Below are 17561 nucleotides of genomic sequence, written 5' to 3'. Positions count from 1 at the left end.
ACTGTTAAGTTCTTTGGTGATACTTGTTCTCTTTCTTCCGTCTTCCCAGTCTTCCTTCTTCCTGTGGTCTCCCCATTCTCTTTCCTCTTCTCAAGACTCCAGTGCTAGTGAAAATGTTAACAGGATTGCCCTGTCGATGGGAAGTTGTTTCCAAAGTGATTTCAAAGTGGTTAGGTGGTTTTTACAGATTGGTCTTCTTGGACCACACTCCCCCTTTGCCTCTCCTGGGGAAGGGTGCCAGACTGTTCCTTGGCTCTTTTCCAAGTGTGTCAACAGCCAGTTGGTTTCTAGTTCACCAAGAGCAGAATAATCTTGGGTAAACATGGCCGTTGGAAAAAAGCAAATATTGGTCTTGGCAGTTGTAGTCTCTCAAGTGTTTGGCCCCTTGTGTTAGCAGACAAAAGAGAGTTAAACTGGAGAATAGGGTATCAGATATCACATCTGGTTAAAGAATATTGGTAGAAATATTTAAAGGACTTCTAAAAGACCGTGTCAATTCTTTTTCTCTCCTTGTCTCTTTGTGTCTTTTTCTTTGTCCCCTCCCCTCCCTCTCTGAAAAAGTTTGAATATTCTTTTAACACTTAATTCTACTTGCCTAAGTCAGCTCTTGTCAACTTTAACTTCCTGACATTGTTTTTAGGCCAGATAATTCTTTATATGGGGCTCTTTAGTACTTTGGAGCGTGTTGAACAGTGTCCTTGGTCTCTAACCATCAGATGCCAGTAGCATCCCTCCCTGCTTGTGACAACCAAAATTTTTCCAAATGATGCTAGCATTTCCCCAGGACAAAATCACTCAGGGCTGAAAACCACTGGTTTAAGACCATGTTCTCCAGAGTGGTAGTACATAAGATGCCCTGAGTTTGGTGATAGAAGGGTGTGTGTGTGTGTTGGGGGGGGGGGGGGTGGTTGTGGTGGTGGTTGGGTCTGTTGACTGTTAATTCCTGAGATTGACCTGCCAACCCAGCTGTCCTCAATGTGGTCATGATGTGGGTCTCACAGAAGTGAGATAAACATTATGTGCTATTAACTTTTAGGGCAGGAATTACCTAGTTTTCCCCCTGGATTATTGCCATATTGCTGGTGGTTTCAAAATGGGGATACCAGTCACAGTGATAGTGCTTGAGAGATGGGCCCTATAGTTGGCACCTTTCCATTGCTTGATTTCTCAACTGGGCAACAAAGCCTGACAGGAGTCTCTTGCCCATCATGCCTGTGAATCAGGCAAACTTAGCTCACGGCTTCAGAGGGGAAGGTGCCAAATTTTGATGTCACGGTGACACACTGCTGGGGCAGATGTTGTCCCCGGACCTTGTCAAGCGTGACTGCATGTACTTGAAGCCAGGCAGTCTTGCTTCTTTGGAAAACTTGAAATACTCTATTCCTATGGAACTGTTAAAGGGACTGCCTTGAAAGCATTCTCATCATACTTTGAGCGTTCGGAGTTCATTGCAGAAATGTCATCATACTAACACAATTAGTTAAAAACAATGCTGCCTCCATGTTGTTCTTTAATAGGAAATTGAAAACATCTGCACAAGGAGGAAGACCAGTGCAAGCCCCCATCTCCCATCTCCCAGCTCCCATGGCTCATACACGATCCATTTTGTTTCATCAAGAACAAAAGAGGGAGTTTTCCCCTCGCTGGCTTATTTTGAGATAAATCCTCAACATGGCATTTCATCCGTGTGTGTGCATGTGTATATAGTTCAATGTGCAACTCTAAAAGGTTGAATTTCTTTTCCTAAATGTAATTATCATGCCTAAAAACATATGAACCAGCATGAAACCTAAAAATATTTAATACTAAATATTTCATCTGGTTGATGAGTCTCTTCGGTCTTTTAGTCTACTCTGTACTCTCCATTTAATCACCACGTTCCAGGGCAGGACAGATGCCAGAATGCCTTTCATTCTCTCTGTGTCTCATGTATTGATGTATGGAGATGCCGTACCTGTTGCCTGGCACTATGAAGGAATACAAGTCAGGTTCCTCCTTCTGGGTTCTCTAGCTGGACCCGAGGCACAGCCTCTTTCTCGAAGGAAATGGTGCCTTCTGTTGCTTGGAAGCTCGGCCCCACATGCGTGCCCTAAGGTGGGCTGCTGACAGCACCCTCTGACCCCCAAAATCCGTTTTATCCACTCTATGCTGGACTGTTCGTGCCAAGTCTATGTGGTACCAGCCAGAGGTCTGGAAGTACCTGAAAATTGAGTATCTGATGACTGCGCATTCTACTGGGGACAAAAGTGCGCCCGGCATGCTGCTTCCCAATGCCTTCATTCCAGGCTACTTTTGCGGCCCCCTGCCTCTGCTGCCCTGGCGGGCCACCCGACTCCCCGCTGCCACCTCGCGCTTGCCCTCCTCGTGTGTCCTGCCCCTCCTCCTGCTGCACCTTTATCCATCTTCGCCCAGGGGCTGTTCCTCAGCCATGTGCCTCTCTCACGTCCAGCCCTGGCCTCACCAGGTAGCTGCTGTGTGCACTCCCCAGGCTCTTCATTTTCCCTCAAAGCTGTTAGTTATTCTCTATGAGATTCCACTGTACATCACACATTCTTCTCCCACCAGCCCTTTGGCTCAGGTTCACAGGACCTCCCTAGGGATGGGTGTCAGGCCAGTTACACTTGGGATGTCTTTCTTGGATGCGTCCTTCTGGAAGCATCGGAAAGCTTGAGGCTCCAAGGCATCCACGCTGAGCCCAGCCGCGGGGAGGCACAGGGTTCCATGCCTTGGTGCTGGACAGATTTACTCTCTGGGACAGCCAAGAGTTTAGCCCACCCCCTCGAGGGCAAAATCACAGCTGTGGAAAAGAATCCTACAGCTGAGGAAAGATGTCCCCAAATACCCAAGGTGGAGTGCCCCTGTCTGTGAACTTTTAACCACCCAGCTCCTAAACTGAGCTTTGGCTGGCTGTTGAGGCCTTACCTTGAGATTTTCATTGTCACACCCTGAATGAGGTGTGGTTTGTCTAGAAATTGTGCCCCTTGATCTTCTCACCCTGATGACACCCTGTTGACCTCTCACCTGATCTTTGACCTCACTGATACCTCCCTATCTCAACTCCTCCTTGTCTTCCCGCTCTGCCTGTCTCCCTGCTGTCACTTGGTCCTTTAGTTAGACCTCTTCTGAGGGACTCCAGCTCCCTGATGCCCTCGCCCTGAGCCGGGGAGAACGAAGGTTCCATGGCCACATGTGGGGACCCATCTGAGACTGGTAATCACACACATGATAACCACTGCCTCTGCTCAGCTCTCTTCCCATGTGGTGCCCTTAGCAGGGCCCCTGGGCCACACGTGCTCTGGTGCCTCCAGGAAGTATGCAGACTTGTCACCTTTAAGTCCCTTTATGCTGCCCCTTCCTCAGCACCCCCCCGCCTTTTTTTTCAATAGGGTATGCTCCTCCCATCTCTCCTGGAAAATACAGGTCCCTGAGATGCCAACTGTCCAGCTTCCCTCCTCTGTTGCTGCCATTGTCCAGGCTGGCGGAAGTGCTCTTGGTTGGCAACATCTTCCCCTGTCCACCTCCTGGAACATCCCATTTCTCCAGGAATCCCCCCTCCTCTTCTGGGCTGTGGTTTCTTCTTCCCTTTGGTCTCCAGCTTGCTGGAATTTGCAAGTCTCCTCACAAAACCCACTCTCCCTTCACCCTGAGAGGTCTTTGTTGTTAGCGCTCTGTCCACATGAGGACCCTGAGGCTTTGAGGAAGTAGCTGGCTAGATTCCTGAACCACTGGTGAGCGCCAGCCGCTGCCTGACTCCCTGCTTGGGTCCTCCAGCCTTGGGTGAGAGGGACGAGCGAGGGACACAACCTTGTCAGGATCCCCTCTGTTGGCTGCAGCTGGGGCTAAGAAGCCAGTGTTGAGACCAAATATAACTGAAGTGACTGCGGGCGTGAGAGTCATTTCACACTTGAGCTGCTTGGCCTCCTGATACTTTGGGGGCCATCTGTCTTCTGGGCCTCATAGTGACTTCTTCAGGGGCTGCCTCTTCATTTTTCTGTTCCTCAGTGCTTACTGATTGGCTCCTTACTTAGAAATGTTTAGCTTTTAACCTCAATTTGGCTTTTAAAAAACACTTGAATTTCCATCTGTGGGTAATGAACACTTGACATTTGTGCTTAGTTGATGTGTAATCATTCCACATATGAACTTGAGTTTGTATATGTTATTTCTGAAGTCGGGACCCATCACCACTGAATTATAGCACAATGTGATTTATAATCCATAACATTATATATGCGTGTGTGTGTGTGTAAAGAAGAAATAGGGCGTCGTAATGGTAAATGTACAAATATGACCGTGTTACAAATCCCCATCCTTAACTATGTCATGGAAATTGTTCTGTTTCACTGAATGTCTCCTAAGTGGTAGTTTTTCTCCCTTTTCCCCATGTGTTTGTTACCTTATCCCCTACTCTTACACATGTAGAATGAGGTGACTAGAAAATTGGGAATTCTGATGAGTTGGTTTAGTGTTTCTGAAAGGAAGGATTAGTTACTCAATTTATAATTGTTGTTTTGGGCTGGGCTACTTCAGTAAAACTCAATAAAAATGAAATATTTGGAAAAACCTATGAAATATAAGCACTTTTTATTACATTCAGCCAACATAAATTGTTAAATTGCTATAAAAGTTTCCAAATGTTTACTCTTCATTTCTGTACTTACTACAGACCAGCCACACACTGGTGGTGGGCAGACCACCCTTTGGGTACCACTGGGCTAGATAATGGAAGTTTTACTTAGTTCATCTATTTCCATGGAGTCATGGAAAAAAGAAGAGAGATCCAACTTACTCTGATCTCTGCTGAGCACAAGGAAAACATAGTGGGAAACACCCTAAAGACCACTGTCCTTCAGGTCAGGAGGTCAGGTCAGATCAGAGGTCAGGCATGATGTTTGACTTTTCCTTTAAAAAAAAAATCAGTGTTCAATCTTCGGTTCAATCAGATGTTTATGATTGCATGCCCTGGAAACCAATAGAAAGCAGGTGAGTGGCTTTCCTCCTGGTTTATGGAGAATGCCAGTACCCCTCCAGCCCGTCTTAGAGTAGATATGTGGGTTTGTATATTTTGTCAGCTGCATAGAGTGAAAATCTAATACCCAAGGTCATAACAGCCAGGAGAAATGTTACCATGTTCTGATTATGAGATAAAAAATAGGGACTTGGAACTGCTTTTTAAATGTTTTGATTCTCAGTCTGAAGGGGTCTCTAGGATGATTGTGTGGTATTTTATGCTCAAGGTAGCTGTAATGGTCTTACTGGAACACTTAAATATTCAGATCTTCGTGGGAATTCACAGGAACTGTTAGGGGAAGTATACAAGATAATTAAAAATAAGTCCAAGTGAATTAAGTTTAGTTTTAGGGTTGTATTCAAATAACCCTAGTTATGCTGGGTTAACATGAAACATATTTGTGATGTCGTGAAAAGGACTTAGAAACCAGAGAAGCACTGTACTAGAAAGGAGACTTAAAATTTTAAACTCTTGAATAGCCACATTTTTAAAAGGTGAAATTAAATTTAATATTTAATCCAGTACATTGGAAGTGTTAACATTTCAAAATATATAAAGCTTATTAATGAAGTATGTTACTTACTTGTGCTAAGTCTTCAAAATCTATGGAGTTGGCATTCATGGCATGTAGCAATAGGCATTAGGTACATTTCAACCGCTCTCCAGCCGCGTGTGGCCACTAGCTATGATAGGGGCAGTACAGATACAGAGAATCAAAGTCCATGGTGAGGCAGATGACTTGGACAATGCCCTGAATAGTTTTCTATTTGAATTACAAGTTGGTCCAAAAGAATTTTTAAAGGATTTCGGTTGCCTTATAGGGGACATCATGGGACCCTTGGGGGGAGTCATCCCATCCCCAGAGGCCTCTGGCCACCTGCATCAGTGACTTTTAGCATGTCAATTCTATAGGTTATCTTGCCCAAGGGTGGAGGCAGAGCATGAGGTTTCTTACTCATTCCGTAAGAACAGAGACAAGAGACTCCAGCAGGATTCTACTTTGTATTTCTTCTTATTTTGAGAGATTGGGGAGGGAAAAGAATGGAAGGATTTTTTGTTTTTTGTTTTTTAAGTATAAGGGTAATATGGAAGAAACTGGTTTCTAGAGAAGACTTTGCTACTAGAATATGTATTAATCCTTTTTCACAAAGAATTAAGTAAAGACTAAGTTACTCTGGTTAGCCAAGCCGGTGCCAGGAGTGACAGCAAAACATACAAGTAGAAAGTCCTAGTTGTGCCCCAGCAGATGATTTGGGAGCCTCAGAGCCCTCACATCCTGGTTTCCTCCTTGGGAGCAGAGATCTTTGGGCAGAGAGGGGCTGGGTGTCCTGCCCACAGTCACCCAGTCACCTCCCGTGCTGCTAGGAATCCTAACTCAGGCCTGCTGAATCTGTATTAGGTCATCTGTGTGCAACAGGGAACGAGGTGGCCGTAACTTTGATAGGCATAAGTTTTAATTTTCATTTTTTCCAGGTGACAACAGCTTTATTCCTTTTCTGCTTAAAAATACTAGTTTTATAAAACCATTAAATTGAAATGGTATGATATTTGGTATTTGCTTCAAAAGAATGTCCAGTGAGGGGATGATTGACACAGGAAGGAAAGGGTCTGGGTGAGATGAGTGCCTGGCTGGGAGTTGGTAGCTGTGGAATCAGAGTGTTGGATACTTAGGGATTCATTATAATGTTCTCGTTATTTCATGGGTGATTGAACTTTTTAGCAGGAAGTTTTAAGTATTTATATGGTACATGAAGTGGTAAAGAAAAGTTCTGAAATTCTATCCCTCAAAAATAACGGCCTTTAATTTGAAGACATATTTTAAAACCATATATGATAATTCCGAGTGGTAAAAATGCCCTGAAGGGTAAAGGATAGGTGTGAATTCTCATTTTCCATTTATTTATTTATTTATTTATTTATTTATTTATTTATTTAAAAAAATTTTTTAATGTTTATTTTTGAGAGAGAGTGAGCAAGCAAGCGCAGGGGAGGTGCAGAGAGAGAGAGAGAATATGAGAGAATCCAAAGCAGGCTCCAGGCTCTGAGCTGTCATCACAAAGCCCGAGTTGGAGCTGTAGCTCATGGGCCACAAGATCATGATCTGAGCCGAAGTCAGACACTTAACCAACTGAGGCGTCTATGTGCCCCTGTTTATTTTTTTGAGAGAGGCCGAATGTGAGCTGCAGAGGGGTTAGAGAGAGAGGAAGACACAGAATCCGAAGCAGGGTCCAGGCTCTGAGCTGTCAGCACAGAACCTGACACTGGGCTTGAACTCACAGACTGCAATATCATGACCTGAGCCTAAGTCGAATGCCTAACCAACTGAGCCACCCAGGCACCCCTGAAAGATTTTATTTTTAAGTAATCTCTGTACCCAATGTGGGGCTTGAACTTAAAACTCTGAGGTCAAGAGTCACATGCTTCTTGGACTGACACAGCCAGGTGCCCTTTGAGTGTTAATTCTTGTTCTTAGAGATATTATGCCAGTTAGAGAGCCAGGGGGTCACACATGGGAAGGAGAAGAAAGTCAGTTGATTGCAGGCATGTTTACCCCAGCCTTTGGCCCATGTGGTCCTTGGGTTGGCTTATGAGGGAGGCTCTTCTCTCTGCTTTTTGAATGGGAATGAAGTGAGGCCCAGGAGACCCACACTGCCCTTCTTCACTCAGCATGAGTGTAAAGGAACCAAGATGCCTCTGGCCCTGGGTGACCCAGCACCAGGCTCTGCACTGAGCTCTGGAGTATACCTTACCTTTCATAGTCCTAGAATCCTACAGAACCTGTATTAGACTGACTAGAAAATGATATAGTGAATTGCCAAATTACACAGAGAAATCTACGAGATCCCTGGAAATTGAGAGTACGGCAAGAGTAGAGGCATCTCCAGGGGGAAGCAAGGCCCTTTGGAATGACAGATCGGGGACAGGAAGGAGACATGGCTAAGGAGAATTAGTTTTGGATATGTTCTGAGAAGAGGAGGAAGTTTAAATGACAAAACGATTTGCTTGGGGAAGCCGGGGGTGGGGGGGGGTGTTTTGGTTTTGAACGAAATGTACCATAACGAGTATATGAAGAATCATTGGCTAGATGAAAAAAGATAAGAGGGATTTAGTTGAAAAATATATCAGGTGACAATTTATGAAGATCCAAGTGCACATAGTAAGAGAGGTTAGGGCAGCAAAATTGCTTTTGAAAGATGAAGTTTGAGGGATACAATAGCTACTAATCAGAGCCAAGTGATGATAGATTATTATTTATAAAAAAATAAGTGTCCCTGATTTTCACACTGTGTATACCTGAGTAGCTAATTTGTTCTTGATTAGCTAAACCGTCCTTCCAAATGACCCTATGTTCTTATTCGTGATCCTTTATGTTGCCTGGAGGCTGATGAAATTTCACAGTGCACCTTGATTCTTGCTGTTGCTTTTATGTTGTATGTTGGCTCACAGCACCCAAAACATCCGGGCTTTGAGAGCTGGAGGAATGAGCCGTTTTGCTTGTTCATGGGAGTTGAGCCTGTCTCCTAAGTAGGATGCCTACTCCTCCTTCTGGCTGTAACCTTGGGATATTCTATTAGAGTTGATGGGTTTTCACTGTTGAGGAAAACCAGATGGCTTACCTCTGGAGGAAGTCACATTTTCCCTTTGTGTCCTTTAGTTGAGTTGTTCTAGTACAGAGGCAGTTCTTAAGGTGCTAATAGGGAGTAATCGCCCTCAAATTACAGGTTGAGGTGGCCCTGGGAATAACAGTAGGGAGGATACCACCTCTTGGGGCCTATTCTTGCAGGTTCCAACACTGCATGGGCAACCATGTTCAACCTCACTACTCCTGATACTTACAAGTGATGTATAGGTGGACGCCAGGTTCTCTATCACTGTTACTAAGAATGTTATTAAGGTCCAACCCCCCCTTGTCTAACCCCAGATCTGTCCCTGGGCTCTTGCCACCAGTGGTGAGGACCCCTGTAGGGTTTTCTCTGGCTTTGGTGCCTGGTAGAAGGGGGGGAGGGGGACATATGGAGAACCAGTATCTCACTTTCCTTTGTTTTTAAAAATTTTTTTTAAATTTTAATTTCTTTTTTCATGGACTTTATTTTTTAGAGCACTAAGTTCACCGCAAGATTGAGCAGAAAGGATGCGGAATTTCCATATCCCCACTCTCCACACACATACGCAGCCTCTCCAACTACCAGCGTTCCTCACCAGTACATTTGTTAGAATCAAGGAACCTATGCTGCCCATCATAATCACCCAAATCCATACTTCACATTAGGGTTCACTGTTGCACAGTGAACACGTGCTGTACGTTCTGTGAGCTCTGACAAATGCATAATGACATGTACCCACTATTCCGGTATCATACGGCATAGTTTCACTGCCCTACAAAGTCTGTGCTCTGCCTGCTCATCCCTCCCTCTCCCCAGTCTCTAGCAACCACTGATCTTTTTGCTGTTTCCATAGTTCCACCTTTTCTGGAGTGTCCGGTGGTTGGAATTACATAGGATGAAGTCTTTTCACATTAGCTTTCCACTTAGTAATATGCGTTTAAGATTCTTGCAAGTCTTTTTCATGGCTTGATCACTCATTTCTTTTTAGTGCTAATGAATATTCCCCTGGATTGGTTGTACCTTCTTTTCACCCCACCTTTCTAAGGGGGCTTTTCACCCCACCTTTCTAAGAAATGCTTAGATAGTTGATGCTAACATTTGCCTATTCTTGTATATCTGGGTCCACTGTTGGTCTTCTGTGTTGCTTTGTGCTTTCTCCCAGCATCCAAGGTGGAGTGAGGGAGAAAACAGATTTGCTTTAGGGGTTAGGGATGGGATGATAGCTTGTAGAGGGGTATCTTTTCGTCCCATTCTCTGATCTCTAAACCTCATAAAGCCTTTGTTTGCTTTCGGGATGGGAAAGAAGGAATGAATGCTCAATTGTGTAGTTCCTTGATTGACATCAGGTCAAACAGCAGAGAAGTTTACTGAAAGGTCTGTGGCAGAAAACTAAGTTAACAGCCAATCCCTAGGACTAAGAATGGAAAAGGGGGCTTTAACTGGGACCTTGACTTTGAGGTACAGGGTTGGAGGGTGATCATAGAACAAGGCAGCCCCCTTTTTTTTTCTGTGCAGGTATGTCCACACACATACACACCTGCGCGCAGAGGCATATACACGCTCATACCCCTGACCCCATCCTGACTCCGTTGCTGTACTCCAGCCTCTTGAAGCCCCTTACTGTAGTGTCTTACAGTTAATTTTTTTTCAGTGTCTTAGAGTTACTAATCATACAAGATACATTTGTTAATTCAGATATTTCAGTACTTAGTGTGTGTTAGGAACTGTGCTCCAGCTGAGGCAAGGACTAGGGGGGAAGCCACAATTATTGCCTCTAAGAGCTCACAGTCTAGTGGGGAATATATACACTAAAATAGATGATTGCAACATAGTATGGGAAGTGCAGAGAGAGATGTGGTTGATGAAGTCTCCCCAGAGTAGGTGGAACTTGATGGGCAGCTGGATGAGTAGGAGGGTGGGGAGGCCATTTTAAGCCTGGAGACTGGAGGTCGAAGGCCACTGCAGTGGAAGCAGCTCAGAGGGTGCAGGGTTCGAGAAGGAGCGCTGACTGCCAGGACAGTTGAGGTGGGAAGGGAGGAAGCAGGCCCTGGCGGTCCCTCTAGCCTGGGAGCTGAAGACACAACTCAAATGCTTCTCGCAGTCTTGGATTCTGGGGGTTTACTCTGGGGGTGGGGAAGAGCTGGCATGCAGGGGCCACCGGGCAGGACTGCTGCAATAGATGGGAACATACTCCAGCCAAGACTGGCAACTGCCAACAGGAACATCCTGGCCACGAACCGCTTGGTAGCAAAAATGGGAGTAGGGAAGGGTCTAATCAATTTAATTTTTGGAATGACCAAGGGGGAACTAGAGCAGTATTTCCCTGTTCTTTTCTTCTCTGTTTCTTAAAGAAAAAACAGAGTTGTTAGAAATTTTTCTAAAATGCCTTCCCCAGGGCCACCTAGGTGGCTCGGTCAGTTATATTGTCCGACTCTTGACTTGGGCACCGGTCACGATCTTGCAGTTTGGGTTCCAGGCCCATGTTGGGCTCCACAGTGCTGACAATGCAGAGCCTGCACGGGATTCTCTCTCTCCCTCTGGCTCTCTGCTCCTCCCCCGCTTGCACTCTCTTTCTCAAAATAAATAAATAGCACAATTTTGTCATAGTGAATTGAGTTTGGCAAAAACATTGAAGTTTTGATTTGTTCCCTTGAAGGTAGTGTAACATCTCAGGGTTATGTTAAACGTTACATTCAGAATCTTGAAATTAATAACATAGGATATTTCTTGATGTCTGTATTCCATGCTCACTTGGTTTTTTCAGCAAATTGGCGATGAAAGCTTTTTGGTGGGTGGTTGCAGAGTTCTAAAAGATGAATGTGTTTGTTCTTCCTTCCCCCAAGGGAGACTCTCTTCATAGCTCTGATTAATTGGAAGTCCTAGTCATTTGAATGTTAGTTAATTGGGCTCATATTGAAAATAATTGCCTATAACAATATACTGAATGTGGTAGTCAAGAGACAAAAATTTCCTTCTAACCCAAAAGTCATAAGGAAAAATACATGTACAATGCATGTTTTGGCCAGTGAATAGTGAGTTAATGATACACTGACATAAGCTCGCTTACTTATTCTTTTCTTCATATAGTCCTGTATTGGTGGGGCGTCTTTGCACCCATCCTATTAAAGGGCCAGGGTATAGCCCTGAACCTAGTAGAGTCCCTGTTCCTATGAAGCCTGCATTCCAGTTGCTCATGTTACTAATTTAGTGTGATTCTCTGTGCCTTTAAAGTTTTGAAAAGAGGAACGGTGAATTATATAACAAGAAGGAATTCATGGCATCAGTCAAATTTTTCTGGTTGCGATAAACCTATAGTCTGAGTGAGGTCACTGTGTATAATTGTAGCACTTCTCTGGCCCTCATAGCGAACACGAGCTTCCCAGTCCTTTGCATTAACATTCTTTGCCCCATTAATTGATCTTTTCAGGGCATTGTGCTTAGTCATGCAATTGTGAATGTAGTAGAGCAGAGTAAGCCTTCAATAAACATTTGCATAAAAATCTCATTATAACATTTTCCAAACTGTTGTGTGAGGCCCTTGTCCCAGGACCTAGACCACGGGAGTAAGGGAATCTGTGTACAAATAAGGTTGGAGCTACTCATTCACTATGAATATTTGCACATTAAAGTGTCTAAAATGTCCTGCATTGGAGAAACTCGGGTTGTTGAAACCAGCCTTTTACACATTTATGGAGAATCTTTTTTTTTTTTTTTTTTTTTTTGCTTGTAACATCCCTGACTTCCTAGTTTGCTGGAATTCTGGTTTGAGAGGAATACAAAGAGATTGCTGGAGCTTTTTTCTTTGCCCTGCACAGAGCAAGGTAGCTTATCATTTCTCCTCTCTGGAAACCTTGGGCATTGATGCTTTGAGCTTGTGCTTTGTTGGGTTTCTTTTGACCCCAGCACCCAGCCTCTAGCTGGGAAGTCAGCAGGGAGAGGGCCATGAAAACAGAACTGGACATTTCGCTTCGGAGTCGGATACCTTCTGACAGTGGAGCTGGACTGTAAACATGGAGCTGTACATAGACAGAAAAAGTTCTCGTGGTTTCAGAAAAAAGCAAGATAGATCCTTGGCAAGTGGTAGGTGTGTTAGGCAATGGGGAGAATTTTTGTTTTCAGAATTTGTCTTTACTCTGTCTCTTCCAGTCTGCATTTTAGGGCTCTGAAGAACTATCTGATTTATTTGCTTCTTGGATTTTGCTCCTGAGGAATTAGGAGTACATGTGTCCAATGTTAGTGATAAATGCAAGCTAAAAGTAGTACATTGGACTCCAGGATAACATGGGTAACATGGGCTGCCACTCCTGCCCCCAGCCAGAAATGGGCATGTAACTTTTGACTCTCCCCTCCCCCAAGTTGCATTGATAACATAGTCAATGAGTACGTAGTTTGTATGTTGTATGTATTACATACTCTTTACTTAAAGTAAGCTAGAGAAAATGTTAATATCCTAAGAGCAAATACACTTACAGTGCTGTATCTGTAAAAAAAAAAAAAAAAAAAAATCCACATACATGTGGACCCACATAGTTCAAACCCATGTTGTTCAAGGGCCAACTGTATACTCTTCTCATCAGCTCAATTTAGATTTTCTCTGCTTTGGTTGGTGTTATGTTCTAAATAATGTTGGGCAGCAAAAACATTGAAGATATGTTGATATGGGCCCCTCTCCTGATTTTTATGCTCATATTGATGGTGTTAGGACAAAGCTTGAGTGTGTTATTACACTATTCCCTGTCATTTATTTATTTATTTATTTATTTATTTTAAATGTTTATTTTTGACAGAGAGACAGCATGAGCGGGGGAGGGGCAGAGAGGGAGACACAGAATCAGAAGCAGGCTCCTGGCCCTGAGCTGTCCGCACAGAGCCCAATGCGGGGTTCGAACTCACAAACTGCGAGATCATGACCTAAGCTGAAGTCGGACACTCAACCAACTGAGCCACCCAGGCGCTCCACACTATTCCTTGTCTTTTAATGAAATGTTAGGACAGAGGTGTTGTTAGCCACTTCGGATCTGTACCATGTCATGAGATGTCAGTCACATGCCTTGTGAAGGCCCTTTGTGGCTTGAGACGTCCTTGCCTCCTCAGATCCTCTTCACCTTGGCCCCACATTCTCGTGCAAATGCTGCCAAGTAAAATGTGGAAAACAAATGTCCATCAAACCCTCATGGTGAAAAAGTACTTTGTATGGTCTCAGATTACTGAATATGTGTTTTGTTTCTTTAATGCTGTGAAGATGATAATCAGTAGTGGATGTACCATTTGGGGGCACTTTGCTTTAGACACTGAGTTAAGAACTGTATCTATACATTCTCAGTAGCAAATGGCCCGGGATACAAAAGCAGTTAAGTCCAGCCCTAAAGTGCCGAGGGTGGTGACAAGTCCATAGCGTTTGCTATCTTTTGGTCACCTCTACCTACGCCTGTCTCAAAATACTCAGAAAAGGTACCGCGTGGTACTCAAATTACTCAAAAAAGGGAGCTGCCAAATGACGTATCCGATGATGACCCAAAGAAGTCCATTTTAAGGCAGAGTTCTTTAATGTGCTTCTGGTACCTCTAAAATTAGTTTCTATTCATTTGTAAAGGTCTTATCCATGTTAAAGAGGAAACGCTTTTGATAGGTAAGTGTTATGCATAGATATATACTATTCCAGAGTTCTTTTAGGGACCTTACTTCCTATGAGTAGGCAATAAACAATGAGTTTCTGCTCAAGGCTGCTCCCACCAAACTGAGCTCAAGTAAGACCATGTTAGACTCTTGAGCATTGTTGGTTGCTTTAGATACACTATCTTCTATAATCCTCAAAACAGCTCTTGTGATGGGCATTATTACAGAGGAGGAAACTGAAGCACACAGAGGTTAAGACACATCGAGGCCAAATGACTAGTAAGTGATCCAGGGTCAGTCTATACTTTGCACCACCCTGCTGTTGTCTCCCCTAAGTGTATTGTGTTGTGTCTCAAATCCTGCCTCATGTGTCTCAGCTTCAGATGCGGACTTGCTTGGCTCCCTGTCCACCTGCCCCCAAGCATCCATTTAGAAAGATGCCCTTGTACCGGGGAGGGGTGAGAAGAGAGAGGCTGGTGCATGGCCCTGAGTGTCCTGTGTGTTTGTCTGACTTAGGCCCTGGAGACACACATACTTGGTTAGGTCTCATGATTACTCATTACTGAAATTGGATAGTGGTTCTTGTCCTTTGTCTACTTTCTAGGGACTTTTTTTTTTTTTTTTTTTTTTTGAGAGGGAGCCTCCAGGAGATGGAGGGAAGGATTAATTAGATTTGTACTTTACATCCAACACACCTGTAAAGGGATTTGTATGTCTACAAGGGATTATAGCTTTTTAACCAGGTTTATAATTATGGTATTAGGAGGATTCATGCATTATATGGAACTTCTCAACCTTTAAAAATAGGGCAATGAGAAGAATAAATTTGTTTGCTGGAAATAAATTGAACATAATGGTCCCATTATGGGAAAACATTATGTTATAGTCTAAATAGAAAAAAAAAGGCTTTTCATAGATAAACATAATCCAATAAAAATAAATCAGTGAAGTGGCTAAAACATGAGAGTGGAGAATATTTTAACCATAGAAATGGCCCATCTGGACAAGTATGTCCTATTTGTTTTTATTCTTATTCAGGTAGTCTTTTCATCAGCACTCTTACTAGTCAGGAATGAATCTACCTGTCTCTTGAAATACTTTTGCCTTTGTTACACTAGCTTTGAGTCTCCTGCTTCAGTTACTTTGGCTGTAGTCATAACCATTACAAGACATTATATGTCCTAAATCTTCATTGATGTGATTACAGGGTTTACTGTTCTGTTTTCAAACGGAATGGGATGATGGAGAAGATGGAAAATAAAAAGCAGCACTGTATTATGTGGTACTCCTTTGGTCACAAGTAACAAACTGAATTGAGCTAGGTTAAGTAAAAAAGGGGGGTTTTAGAATAAGGATACAGGTGTGTCTTTGGAAACCCAAATGCAAGGACAGAGTGGCCCTGGGGAAGGGACAGGAGCTGGAGATGAGGAAGGGAACTCGTACCGATGTTCATTACAAGCTGTGTGTGATACAAATGTCAGTAAATTCATTTTTTTTTTTTTCAACGTTTTTTATTTATTTTTGGGACAGAGAGAGACAGAGCATGAACGGGGGAGGGGCAGAGAGAGAGGGAGACACAGAATCGGAAACAGGCTCCAGGCTCCGAGCCATCAGCCCAGAGCCTGACGCGGGGCTCGAACTCACGGACCGCGAGATCGTGACCTGGCTGAAGTCGGACGCTTAACCGACTGCGCCACCCAGGCGCCCCAAATGTCAGTAAATTCAGAGGAAAGCTGACCGAAGGCACGTAGAAATCTATGTAGTGTAACACTTTACACTGGAGCCTGGAGTATAATAAGGCTTCATTGTATTCTTGGGAAAAATCCTGCTCATAAGAAATTCATACAGTATAAGAAGAAAAAATGCTCTAAAATCCTGATAATCAGTGGTGATCCTAACTATTTTGATAAACATCCTTCTAGATGAGTTTTAGGACATCTAGGAACACACACACACACACACACACACACACACAAATAGAATCATACTGTGCATGGTTGTTCACCTGTTTCACGTGGATATCTTTTCATATCAATACATACAAACCTCAATCGTTATTTTCAGTGTCTGTATGGTTTATTTAACCTGCCTCCTATTTGTGAACCTTTAGGGCATTGACTTGTTTTCTCTGTTAATTACAGTGCTATATATATATCCATCTTTCTGCTTACACAATTAACTACCCGTAAATTCTTAGGGGTAGCATTGCTGGATCAAAGAATATGTCATTTTACATGTGGACAAAATTATGTAAGTGGTGGACTACATCATGAACTATGTCTCTAACATTGGCTGTGGTCAGTCTTTAACATCTCTATCAATTTGATAGGTTAAAAAATCCTCCATTTTCTAAAGCTGTATGTTTTCATTGTTAGTGTAGTTGATTATCTTTTCCTATGTTTATTGCTATTATGATTTCTTTTTGAAAATGCTTATTTTGAGAGAGCATGTGCTGTTGCAGGAAGCCTGACATGGGGATAGAAATCACGAACTGTGAGATCATGACTTGAGCGGAAATCAAGAGTTAATTGTGTACTTAACCAACTGAGCCACCTAGGCGCCCTGTATTAGGATTCTTCTCTTAATGAAAGCTTATTAATCGTCTTTGTCCATTTTGACGGGACTATTTTCTTACTGCTTTATTTTTTTTGCTTAATAAGGAAAGTAGCCTTTATATGTCTGCTGTATAAATATTGTACCTAGTTTCTTACTTTACTTTTTGATGAAAATACCACCTTTTGTTCTTTGTTTTTATTTTTGACACATTTTTGCCATTCACAAATTTGAAATTTTAAAAAACTCACCCAGCCAGATGTCTCACTCCTTTATAGTTTCAGTTTTTGATGTCCTGTTTAGAAAGAGCTTTTCTGGGTGGCTCGGTCAGTTAAGCATCTGACTTGGGCTCAGGTCATTATCTCACAGTTGGTGAGTTCGAGCCCTGCCCTGGGTCAGGCTTTGTGAGTTCGAACCCCATGTCAGACTCTGTGCTGACAGTTCAGAGCCTGCTTCAGATTCTGTGTCTCCCTCTCTGTCTGCCCCTTCCCTGCTCACACGTCATGTGTATGTGTGTGTGTGTGTGTCTGTCTGTCTCTCTCTCAATGATATATGAACATTAAAAAAAATTTTTTAAAAGCTTTTCTGTCCCTGTGGTATAAAATTATTTGTTTATATATTCTTCTAGGACTCATGATTCTACCTGGAGTTTGGTTTTTTTATAAGCAGAGAGGTAGAGATCTAGATTTTTTCTTTATCCCAAATAGCTAACCAACACCTTTTATTAACTAGTCTTACATAACTACCCAGGTATGATTACATGTACCTGGGTCTAT

At 43.1% G+C, this 17561-nt stretch overlaps 1 protein-coding gene and 1 long non-coding RNA gene across 2 annotated transcripts in view; one reads left to right on the top strand and one right to left on the bottom strand.

The window, feature by feature from the left end:
• The window catches only part of TLN2 (talin 2), a 438974-nt gene that overhangs the window by 160042 nt on the left and 261371 nt on the right, over positions 1 to 17561 (top strand). The window lies entirely within an intron of this gene.
• On the bottom strand, positions 13572 to 17205 carry LOC144616566 (uncharacterized). Its single transcript, XR_013555920.1, has 2 exons — positions 17037 to 17205; positions 13572 to 13747 (listed from the first exon to the last, which is right to left on the bottom strand). It is a non-coding gene; the product is annotated as an uncharacterized LOC144616566 (long non-coding RNA).

This window comes from Panthera onca, chromosome B3 (genome assembly GCF_046562875.1).
Source record: "Panthera onca isolate mPanOnc1 chromosome B3, mPanOnc1 haplotype 2, whole genome shotgun sequence".
Classification (NCBI taxonomy): domain Eukaryota; kingdom Metazoa; phylum Chordata; class Mammalia; order Carnivora; family Felidae; genus Panthera; species Panthera onca.
This window is presented reverse-complemented; position numbering and strand designations above follow the sequence as displayed.